Raw genomic sequence first — 13,347 nt, forward strand, 5'->3', positions numbered from 1 at the left:
GGCTAGGTCAAGCAAGCCCGAGAAAATCGAAAATCGTATCAGCAAAAATGAGCGAGTACTCGAAAACCGAAGCAAGTTGTAAACATGCTACAGCTGAGAGTCTAGAGTTAATATGACATATTTTTATCCGACTGAAAGTAATTATTGTATTCCTCGGTTCGTGTATCAGCGGCATATAATTTCAAAACACAATCACAACAGATTACTCCTATACGCAGAGGGGAGATTTCTAGACACTGTACACTCGATTACAATACTACTGCTATGAATGCACCCTTCAAGACCAGTTTACTACGGGCCACAACGAAAGTGACTGCACCTGCGCCCCTATTGAATCCAAACTCTTAGTATTATACGTCACTATTGTACAATGTGCAATATACAATGTACTGTATATTAGTTAATTGAATTGTAAATGACGTCAAAGAACCATTACGAATGTGGTCTATTTCATCATGTCAGCGTTTCTAATCACATTAACGTCTAATAACGCTGATACCGCGGAGATCGTTAATCTAACCTGACGGATGAAATAATATAAGAAGCATTGCCCCCTCATCATGTTCATTAGTCATAATCATAATAAAGCAATCCACTTTTAAATGGCTAGCTTTTGTTCGTAATAACATGACATTGTATAATATAACTGGTGCAAGAAATGTTACATCTATTGCGATCCAGTCCAGTCAATTAGAAATGAGAACTATCGTTTCAAATCATTTGAGTGTTCAATAGTTATCTTGAGATAAATTGAGTAAATTGAGATGATTAGTTTCTTACATGGTAGACCATGACTCAAGGTGTCGTGAAAATTTGACAAGATGAAACACATTAAGTTACAAATAAAAGCGCAAACAAAAATATCCTAGGCCCGAACTATAGAGGGGGCTTGTATATTTTTTTTTATTTTTTTTTTAGCAAAGGGCACAAAACAGTCCTTGCCAATAAACCCGTGTCTGCGTCAATGAAAACTTTTGATTTATCGATAGGTAATGAGTATGACATTATTGGCAAAAAGGTATATTCTTATTTGAGCCAAGCACCTGAACATTGTTTGAATATTTGTTTTAAGTCTGTATTACCATTCAGTTTTAACTCTGTACTATTACTATTCTCACCACTCTCCATCCATCTTTCTATGTCGCTATCCCAATGATTGTCTTCCCGTTAATTCTCGACCTATTACACGTCAATATTCGCTTCCCTGTATACTTTCAGTATTAAACGCCCCCGTTTTTACTCGCTTGACGAGATTTTCCACCGCTTGACAAATCGTGTCCAGGAAGTTTTGCGACAGAAGCCGATCCCGGAAAAGCCTCGCTGTCGAAAGCGACGATCACTACGACAGCAGGGATGACGAGACTTCGCTGCATTTTGATCGGAATTATGTAAATAGCTCTAACGAAAACGGAGAAAACTACGCGCCGCCCACACCACTCTCCAAGACTCCTCTATCGTATGTCCTCTCAATTCTATTTATGCCCTATTTATCTGCCCATTTTGACCTATTTATCTACATATCAATCAAGCTTTGTAAGTCTATCTTGTCAGCGAAATAGAAAAACGTCACTGTAGCCACACGCTCAAGTTGGTGATGGAGGTATAAATTAAAGCTGCTTGCTGATTCGGACTCATCAGCTTCTCGTCTATTTCTGTAAAAAAAAAAAAAAAAAAAAAAAAAAACACACACAAAAAAAAAACACACACACACGCATAAAATACACAAAGTCTCTCTATATACACGATCTCAATAACACTGACACAAAAACACGCAAAACATCAAGTAGAAAACACAGATAAAACTACAGGATGGTGTATCTCGTTTTATCCTCCGCATTTCGTACAGCCCTAGCATCATTTTTGAAGAAAAAAAAAATAGCAGGGAAACAAAACCACAACCCGCTTTTTTCCCCCTATCACAATTGGACATTAGACGGGGAAAAAAATACATCATCAAACGTGAATAAAGCCAAGTCGATAATGTTGTTTCCTACAACTGCCTTTTGTTAACTTAATAAGACTGGTCTTAACTACATGTGTGTTGACCCTTTCAGCCTGCAAAGTCCTCAGCATGTGATCATGATTCTAATATGCTTTCGATTATATACGCCTGTAATAAACTACCAGTATAGTCCGTACGATCAATACTGTTATTAAAGGAACTGTTAAGTAACTATAATACTATTCAGCTGTTTGACTTTACATCTTTCTCTTTTTTCTTTAGTAAATATGATCAAACCAAGTGGAGTGTAGATAGCTGTTCGTTTTTCAAACGAAAGTGCTCTTCAGCTCTCGCTATCGTAACGTTTCGTGTTAATTGCTACTAGTTACAGCGAACTTATTTATGGACTTCTACACAGCAACATTTGACAGCAACTGCTCCAAAGTATACAGCTAAGCTTCTACAGATTTAACAACCTCCCAATGAGGGGGTTCGAAGGTTACAGCCGCAAGCATTCGAACTGGCTGTGATTAATATTCGGCGCCAGTTTCCCGTGGAGGCGGGATAGGGTGCTTGTTAACCACACACACGGCAGCATGTACATGTGGGACTAACGTGAAACGGGTTCCCTTCGCCGAGCTACAAACCCTCGTCCGGTGCTTGACTGGATTTAGTCAAACGCATTCAACATTCAAGAGTAAAGATGATAACTTTGTTGCATTGTATGGAGAGAAGAGTCTTTGACTCTCCCCGGATAATCCGCATGCCGTCCTTCAAGTACATGATATTGGTCTTTCCACAGATGGCGTCTGGGCCATTTTAGATCGCATAACGGGTTTTATTCATCAAATCGGTGATTACCGTCGGATAGGAGACACATACTTGTGTGTGTTTTCATAAATGGTAAATTCTCACTTACATGTGAAAGCAATCAAAGTAAATCGTGGAAATAGCCACAGGAAACAGTGTCCATCTACATTTATTACAATAAGTTATGATTATGGACGTTTCTGATAAATGGGCAGAGAAAGGCCTATTCTCAAAGGTCGTGTCACACAGTAATAAACATCATGCTTGCAAGTAGCACACATGGTCGCAATAATCTAATTAGAGCCTAAGAGACCAGCAAGTAACAGGAATATAAAAAAAAAAAAAAAAATATGAGGAAAAATAAAGTCCCCGCTCAAATGCTACGATTTTGCTTGAGGTCACGACCCGTTTAATAAGTGGATAACAGAAAGAGAAGTGCAGACGAGTCGTTCAACTTTCACCTGGTGTCACCACACATGACAAGCAGGTCACATCGTCTATTATCTAACGGGGTGCTGTTCGTTATTCCGAAGGTTCGCTATTCCGAAGGTTCGTTATTCCAAAGATTGGTTAATCCTAAAATGAAATTCGGAACAATGAACCTTCGGAATAACGAATCAAGAGCCTTCGGAATAACGAATCAAGAGCCTTCGGAATAACGAACCTTCGGAATAACGAGCTGTAACCATCTTACGTACCTCTACTAATGCACATTGCATTGCAGTGACAGTGCAAGGTTTAGTGCCTTTCGATCATAGAGATTATCTTTATGAAAAGAGAATTTTTAAAATCACTGTTTTGATGCCTCCCCCCACCTCATACATGCCGTGTTTGGCCTAATGCTCGTCAGTGATTCGATCATTTCTGTAGATTATGGCCCTTAAAAAAGAATATAAGATTACAACGGACCTTGCTAAACACACGCACACACATACACACACGCAGCAGTGCAAATGAGGAATTCTTTATAGGCCTATATCGAGTAATAAGGGCATAAACACTATCTGATAAACAAGTTCAGTTTTAGTTTTATTCGGCAGAAATCGTCTATTTAGGTGACGTCCTGTTTCCCTATATACAGGTGTACACTCCACATGAACTGATGCGATTTTGTGCTTTATAGTTCAACAAGATGGCCATTTCAAGACATAACAGGAATCATATCCTTGTTGAAATCAAACTTTCACAAAATGACGCTTCCATTTTCATAAATAGTACTTGATCTTTAAACTGATTGTATCTCGATTAAAGAAAAAAAAACAACGATTAACGATATTGATAATCAAATGTTTAAGAGGTGAAGAGAGAGAGAGAGAGAGAAATACAGACAGACAGACATCCTAAACAGATGACAGATACATAACATCATTACATGACAATATGGCAGAGATGGGTATATATAATTTGATAGAAAAGCCAAATAGATTAATAGATGGCTATGGAAACAAACAATGGTACGAGAGATAAATAGACAGGGATGGAGATAGATAGAAAGATGAATGAATAGACAGATAGATAGCCAGGCAGACAGATGAGAGAGTAGGTATCAAGCACTCTATGGTGTTGATATATGCACACGCTTCGCCGCGTAGTATAAGGGCAGCGGCTACCCCGGGTTCACCATGTCAATGAGAGAAACACGTGGCTTAATTAAAACCCAAACGCGTCTAATTACTGGCAACACGCACGCCGTAATGTCAAACACGCTACTGCACACCACTAAATCCACTAAGGAAAAACACCTGTCTCCTAGGGGCTAAAATTGGAATAATCATGTGGGTCATTGGTACAAAAAATTACAAAAAAGGGGGAAATGTCATATTTCCTTTCTGAAGCATCGTGACTGAACTTAACTCCGGCTAGGCAGCGTTTAGCTTTGACCTTAAGGTTGCCAAATCGAATTTAGAGTGCAATGCCATCTCGACGGGACGTACAATCACCGGTTACAATTTCCTCGTAACATCTTTAACTTATTATCATCCTAACATTATTACATGAAGTATCTTCGAGGCCGAGCGAAGGAAAAATTTGTCACAATTTTCAAAGCTGCAAAGTTACGGGTATTGGCTGAACACACAAACTCTTTCTCTCACACACACACACACACACACACACACACACACACACACTCACTCATCATCATCATCCACAAGGCTAAACTAATCTGATAAAGCTATCCATACATTATTATACATCCATGACACCGAACCAATTCCTACATGTTTGGTGACAACAAGAAAGGCTGGCCCATTGTTACACGTTGGCGCTAATAACAATAATAATGATAATTATGATGATGATGATGATAATAATAATAATAATAATAATAATAATAATAATAATAATAATAATAATAATAATAATAATAATAATAATAATAATAATAATAATAACAATAATAATACGGTGAAAGCTAAACACTGCCAAGCCGGAGTTAAGTTCAGTCACGATGCTTCAGAAAGGAATTAGGACATTTCCCCTTTTCTGTAATTTTTTGTACCAATGACCCACATGATTATTCCAATTTTAGCCCCTAAGAGACAGGTGTTTTTCCTTAATATTATTATTATCATTATAATTAATATCATTATTATCATCATTATTATTATTATTATTATTATTATCATTATCATTATTATCATTATTATTACTATAATCAATATTATTATTATCATTATTATTATTATTATTATTATTATTATTATTATTATTATTATTATTATTATTATTATTATTATTATTATTATCACTATTGTTACTATTATTACTATTACTACTATTACTATCATTATATCTAAATCATCCATACTTCTGAAAATGATATCGCCCATGGATTTGAGTATAGTGCCTTGAGTTGTAAAAATGTGTGCTTTCGGTTCTTTTTATTTTTGATATATCCGTCTTTTAACCCTTTTTGACGTCGATCTTGGTGCCTATAATTCATGGCACACAGACAATACACACGCTGGTTTTGTTGAATTGCCGACTGTCGAAGAAAGGTGAACAAACGCCAGATCACTCCCTTCTGAGGCCAAACCCAACTCGTTTTTCTAGACCAAGACAGAGGAGAACTAACCCTCTTCCATCTCCAAACCCAAACGACTCTTGACCTTTGACACTAGCGTCGAGAGAAAATGATCTTGACACTTTACCGCGACCTTCGCCAAGCCACTTTTGTCTCTTTACAATCTTCCGATGCTCTTTGATAAAAGTTGAATAGCTAATAACGAGTTTGGGGTGAGTTATGCTTGATGCTTTTTCGCGGTGGGTCTGGCGTTTCTCATGCTCATTTCCATAACATGATGTCCTCCATTCGATAGTTTCTATGGGCATCGCATACCTTCTTCTCTTCTCTTTCTCTTCTGTTTTCTGAATTTCAAATATGATAAGAAAAAACACACACCAAATAGTTACCTCTATTGTCACCTTCAAAAATGTCCACGTTTTTATTTCTGATGTGTGCCCATACTGAGTGAACTGACACTGTCTTCAACATGTCTCTTTGTCCTTACGGTGACTTTGTCCGACTTTATACACCTTTTAAAATATGTGAACGAAATATTGTCCCTCATGAATACTTACCAATCAATTATGAACGTGTATTTTCGTTTTGTGAAGGTACTTACACCTTGTTGTCATGACACTGTGAAATGTGCTTCTCTTTATATGCTTTAAAAATAAAAACAAAACAAAAAAAAAGCCGCATGGGTCCCTGGACCAAACCCCCTTGGGGCGGTCCGCCTCTACCCCCGAAAGAAACGTTCCACAGCCCCTGTTTACATAACTGTACTTGAACATTGCCAATCTTTCCAGTGTAAGGTTGCCAATCAGTTATTTATACGAATTATGATTTCAGATGTGATCTGACGAAAACACTAAGACGTAAGCATAGACATTGTAGTGATAAACATTTTTGTAAGAAATTTAGGTGATATTCGATTACCTTTTATATGAAGAGTGCATGCCATAAAATGTTACTTTGATGTAGGCCTAATATATCACATGAAACTTTGCACAAAAAGAAGCCTCCCCCTGCTTCGACGTTCCACTCCGTCAATGCGGTATTCTGCAATCGACAATCGGCTAACGACCCCTTTCGTATACTCGTATATTCAATCAAGAATCTTCACGTTTCAGGCCGAAAAATTCATGATTTCATTGAAGAAAAGGCAACAATTGATATACTATTATAAAGCTGGCATTTACAACAACCGTAAAATTAAGTTTAATATAGTACCCGCAAGCTCTTCCTTGCTCTTTACGTCAAATATTGACCATTGCTGTAGCATCTTCATCAGGCCAACCATCTTTCAAAAACGCGGCGCCGATAGAAATATTTTGTCGCTTGCTCATGAACGCTGTCTCTCCGTAATGACCAAAACATGTGGCTTTGCCATCACTGTCGCAATCAATTTTTTTCTTTTCTTTTTGTAGCCTTAGCCCATCAATTGTTTCTCCGCTATTTTTTTTTCTTTCCTAATTCTAATATTACCACATCCGTGACCTTTTCCCTTACAGAAGAGTTTTTCCCTGATAAAATGCAGCATCAGTTTCGTGCGCCGGCGTAATCGCCAGGCGAATTGAATGTCGCGTCGTTTCTTCGCGGCAACTTCAATTCGGGAGCACGGCGATTAATTGATGTTGATGTTTCAAAGTTGTCAAAGGAGAAAAACAAAAATTACGATACTGCCATCACTGTTCTCATTATGAAGATAACTTTTAAGACATGTGTGATTCTTTGTTGTTGTTTTTTTTTTCATCTATCTATGGTAGCTTCCTCGTAGGTGAATATTCGATGATTTTGTGGGGATATCTGATTTCCTCCTTTCAGCAGTACGTCCACAGCTTCCGTGGTAGACCAAGATGAGATGGCTTGAGACGACATCCATATACCCTTTGCCAAATAGCAGAAAATTACTTCCCCCCTCCCACATTATCATGTTCCATTCCCGAAACCCTCATTGCAGAAACAAACTCAGTTGATTGAAATATACAAATGCTCGACACAGGGACAGAAACTCATCTCGAGTGTCCACCGTAGTATGTACGTTTTTTTGTTTGTTTGTTTGTTGTTGGTTTTTTAACAGTGAAGTAATTCATGTAATACCAAAAATTAAAAAGAAAAAAAAAATGTTTAGGAAATCTGAATAGCTTGATTCTGGTACAAGCATATACTTTGTATTATATGCATATCGTTCAATTCACACCTACATTGTAATATTGGCGTCTGAACGTTTGAAATTCCATTATGCTGTGTACAAACGAAATACAGCGAGTCAACAGATCCAAAAGATTTAAAGCCATATTTCTTCTAAAGTAAGATATCTGGAGTATGGATACTCTTTACTACTTAAGTTGGTGAAGAATAGCTAATCCAGATGAGTTATATATATCATTTGAAAGCAGAGAACAGCTTTGGAAATATCTGAGCTAAACTAAAAAGTCTTTACAGGCAACTTTTTGTTGATTTTATAATGCAAGGCCAGGTATCACAGTCCATCACACTGCTATGTTTCACCATCAGAAAATGTGTATAAATGTTTGCCAGACATGAAAATGGGATGCAGACATTTGGATATTTCATGCCAAGAATCACTAGAGTATGTTGTTTTATGGTGCAGTTTACATCTGTACAGTCCCAGTAATGTCAAATTATCAACTTTCACTGATGCAGGTGAATAGATACTTGAGTGGCTACCTCTCATTCTCCTCTCCACTAATACCTGTATACACAAATATCCCTCTCTCTCTCATATATATATATATATATATACATATATATATATATATATATATATATATATATATATATATATATATATATATATATATATATATATACAAACATATATATTCATATATACACACACATCCTGAAATCCTTCCGATCTTCTTTTTTATTTCGTACAATCTCTGTGAAACTCCCTCCCAATATGTCTCCGCTGCAAAGAAACAAAACTCACTCGTTGTGAGCACAAGGGGACCATTTGACTTGCAAATGAAATTGAGTGCCGTTTGTATCCCCAGGGCTCTAGCAGCGACACCTAACTACCCATCCTCCTGTACCCGCACCCTGTAAACTAACACCTTCTTTTTGCAGATGATCACTTCCATGACAGTGGTGGCGTGACGGAGGGAAGGAAATCCACTCAGAATCGCAGAGTGTGTCTATCCTTCATTAGAGGCAAAAAAAAAAAAAGGAAAAGAAAAGAAGGGTTTAACAATTCTTCTCATTTTTTCCCCCAGTTTCCTCCCCCTTTTCCCTCCCACCCTCCAGGACACCCAAACCGATCAATCTCTTTCATCAAGCCCCCTCAGTCGATTCCACCAGGGAATACATAACCCCCAAGGACTTGGGAGGAGAGAGGAGAATGATCTCTGGTGTAAACGTGGAAGTGTTTGCAGGAGTATACAGGCCTACATAAGCATTAATGCTTCATTAGTGCATATGGTCATACACAAACATTCACATGCTTTTGTTGGGTATTATCTTAAACTTTTTATATCATCATCTCAGTCATCCACTCACCTGTCATTTACTCATCCATCCATCCATCCATCCATCCATCCATCCATCTATCCATCCATCCATCTATCTCTTCTTCTACAAAGACTTACATTCAAACTTGCATGGACTTCTTTTCTGTGCATATGTTACTTGTAAATGTCCCAATTATGTTTACTATCCATATTCATCTTGGTAGCAGTTTTAAAAAAAAAAAATCACAACACAGTTTAACTAGACAAACAACAACTGAAAGAGATTAATGTCAAACATTAAGAAGTCAAAAGAACAAAAGCAGAGTACAGGAACAGAAAGTCATGCCCAAAAGATACCTTGGAGAGCATACACAATCAGGGTGTGTCCTATCTATTTCTGACCCCCCCCCCCCCCAACAAAGAGTCAAATCTCCCACAGATACGGCATGATAAGTATGCCACTTACAAAACTGCCAATTGAATGATGGCTCTTCTCGAGTTCATTTCCCTCAATAACGCCTTTCCTTCTTCCAATTGTAAAAAAAAAAAAAACCCTCAACTAATAAAAAATAAGATAAAAATCACTCTTATCCCTCCATGCCACCCCTTTCAATCCTGGAATTGGGGGCAAATGTGGTTCAGTGCACAGCATCACACCTCCCCTTTGTGTCAGTGACTGGTAGGCAAGCACTGCAGGGTGTGTGATCACAGTCATGATGGATAGATCATTGTGAGATGGATAGAAGCACTTGGGAGTGAGTGTGTGTGTGTTGGGGGGGGGGAGGGGGGGGGGGGGCAAGGTACTGGTTGCAGCATTAATGGAGCTGCTTTGATACATGGCACAGTAAAGAGTGTAGAATGAATACCACTGTGGTGAGTAGTCCATCCATAGACCTTGCTTGAAAAGAAAACTGTGGGAAAGCTCTTGCTCTGCCCAATCTGTTTTCAGGAAAATTTGCATATTACATCTTAGCTGGCATTAAGCTAAGTTTATATCATTAAGTAGTTTACCAATATCATACAGTGAGGGATTTTACTTTCTCATATTACTGTAATCAATATTACATGATCTACAGTAGTCCTTTACATGTGTGCTTATTTCACTCTAGGGTCTTAAAACTTGACAGATCATTCAAGCACTGAGATAGCTGTGATAACTTTATGCGCTTATGAAGAATTGAGACACTCTTGTTAAAACCTCACTCAAACGATATGCAAAAAGGATAATAATATACCATCTCTAACTGCTTTTTTGTGTGTGTAATACTTCTTGATTGACATTAATCTACACTTCTTTTGTTTATCTTTGCTGCTAGTACCATGCATGCTGAATTAAGTTCTTTTATATTTAGGCTGTCCCCTTCACCCCTCCCTATCTCTCTCTCTCTCTTCTCTCCCAATCCCAAACCTTTGTTAGTGATACCCACAAACCCTCCCAAGCTCTGGAAATGTGTCAATGCCCCCCTAGTAACAGATGATGTGGGAGCCAAAAGAGGTGTCAATCCTCATTCATTTTAATGAAGTCAGGATGCAAATTTGATGGCTGTATCAGCCCCATCCATTTCTCTAAAGACTTAATAAAGAGAAAGAGAGAGAGGGAAGAATTATTTTGTGACATTGTTGCATTTTGTTCATTTTCAGATATACCCAAAGGTTCCTTAGGATCAATGGATTGTGGGAAACATGGTTACATGTATTCAATTCCTAACATTCCCTTTTTAAAGATGAAGTTGAGACACTGTTTCTCAAAGTGAATGCCAAATCCATGTTCAAGTTGACTGTCATGGTTAGAGTAGAATCCAGCCTATGGAATGGTAAAAGTATCTGTAAAATCTGACCGAAAAGTATCCTGTCTATTTTCACTAATACATTCTCAACATTTTTGCTTTTTTTCTGACATGAATTCTTTTACAAGAAATTATATGCTTCACATCACATTATACAGGCAGATATTTGAAGAAAACAGCTGGATGATGCTAAATATCCAAAACAAACCTAAACTATGCCAAGCTACAAGGATGTATTATTATGTGTGACTGTTGTGTGACAAAGATCAACATAAAAGGACATAGACAATAACAAGAAAAGAAAGAAAATAATGCTGGCTTCTGTAGATAATTCATACATCATTCCCTGCTTCTCTCAAAGATGAGTTTGTACCCTAATCAAATTTGATGTTGACAAATAACTCTTGCCTCATAGTTCCGACAGCAGCTAAACCTTACCCTGAATCTACACACACAAAAATAAACAAACCTTAGGAAGAGATGAAAATAATGCATCTGCTGTGAAGTATTTCCAAAAAAATGGGTAATGAGTGGCGACAGGATAAACGTGAAGCAATCTCCCAGCACTGACAGCGTCCTCTTTGACTTCCATCTTGAATGAGATCCCTCCAAAGGTCTGATGTAAGCCTGATGATACTCCAGGCCTTCAGCCTACACACTAGATTGTGCAGCTCTCCCTATCCCTAGTTTTTTATTCCTTTCCCATTAATCCAAAGTGAGCAAAACACATCATCATTATTTATCCTGTCAGGGTCAGAAAAAGAAAATAAGAATTTTCATTTTAATGTTTCCTTCTACGAAAGCCTTTTTAAAGCCCAACACAGTCATTCACCCATATCAACACAAACCTTCCTCTCCTTTGGTTTTATCTTTCTACTACCAGTATTTCATGCCCATATGCTCAACCAGGAAAGTGGAAAGGAATCCCTAGTCCAACTCATGCTGACCTGTCTCTAGGGAAAAACAAACAAACAAAATTTCTGCATATTTGAATTCATAATGAATAACTAAATCGCCATGTTGATACAAATATATCAATTGCTCTCATAACATTATAAGTTTTATGTCTGTGATACTATTACCATCACATAGCTCTTTTTTCTCAATATTCTGCACAATTACAGACAGAAATATAAAAACAAGTTCAGAATGTCTATCCTCCACTTAAAGAAATGAAACTGAGAAAGATTCTAACTATATTCTGTGGTTTTCTTTACAAAAAAAGCAGAAATGCATCAATCAGAATGTGTAATTGTTCAACGATCACATGTCATGATATCTTGTGCATTTGTATTTACAGAGTAGCTGCAGAACGATTTCAACCTGCTTTCTTTGTACTCCGTGCTCTTTCATGGTCTACATGTTTTATTGCATCACACTTCACTGCAGTAAACTGCTACATCTGCCATCTGCTGTGTGTTTGAATGATCAGCAAGGACCAAATGACCAGTAAATGATCAATTCCACAGGACATGGAAAACTCAGAACTCGAGGAGTTATCTTTTGTGAGAAAGAAAGTGTCCGAGGTGTTTTCTCACCCAGAAGACCAATGGAGTGGGATTACAGCGCCCCCATTGTTGGGTGTGGTGGTATGAAAGTCTCTCCCAACTAAACCTCACTGGATGCTCCTTAAGGTCTCATTCATCAACAAGCATATTCAACAGGAGTGTATGCTGGACCTTGAACTGGACTGGTCTGTCAAGGTGAAAAGGGTTCCCATGCTCTCTTCTTCTATTAGATCATTTACATGCTTCCATTTCTTTTCGATGCCAAGTTAAAACAAATTATTGTTTATCCATAGAAATGAAGGTAAAGTGAGGAAGCATAAAAAAAAAAAAAAGTAATATGAACAGCGATGCTCTCTTTGCCTTTTTGAGGGAGTAGTAGAGTGTATTTGCAAAGCATCTGATATAGAGCAAGACATATAACCACTATCATCTTTATGAGATGCATTTCTGGAGTAATGCAACAGACATAACATCATCTACTGCCACTGTGATTATTCAAACCTATGTGTGAAACTTGCCATGTTAAAAAGCACAACAAAGCAAAAAATGTTCTCCAGATTTACAGTGAATTTTCTCTGCTCCTACTGAAATAAAAAAGAACATAATACTAATACCTACTCCCAAGAAGATATTTATCAACCCCCAATTTTTTTTTGACATCTCTCTCATAAGAATGAATCTGATCCCATACATTATGAATATCTAAATTTTATCTCATTTTGTATCTATCCACGCAATTCCAACTACTGCAGACGATCTGTCCTGATTACTTCACATATCTGGGTCACTGTAACACGCTGCGGGAAGATAAAAGGTGGTT

General features: G+C 37.6%; 1 protein-coding gene across 1 annotated transcript in view; it reads right to left on the reverse strand.

The window, feature by feature from the left end:
* Positions 1–13,347, reverse strand: part of LOC140234698 (neurobeachin-like) — a 421,843-nt gene that overhangs the window by 170,445 nt on the left and 238,051 nt on the right.

This window comes from Diadema setosum, chromosome 11, assembly GCF_964275005.1.
Source record: "Diadema setosum chromosome 11, eeDiaSeto1, whole genome shotgun sequence".
Lineage (NCBI taxonomy): Eukaryota > Metazoa > Echinodermata > Echinoidea > Diadematoida > Diadematidae > Diadema > Diadema setosum.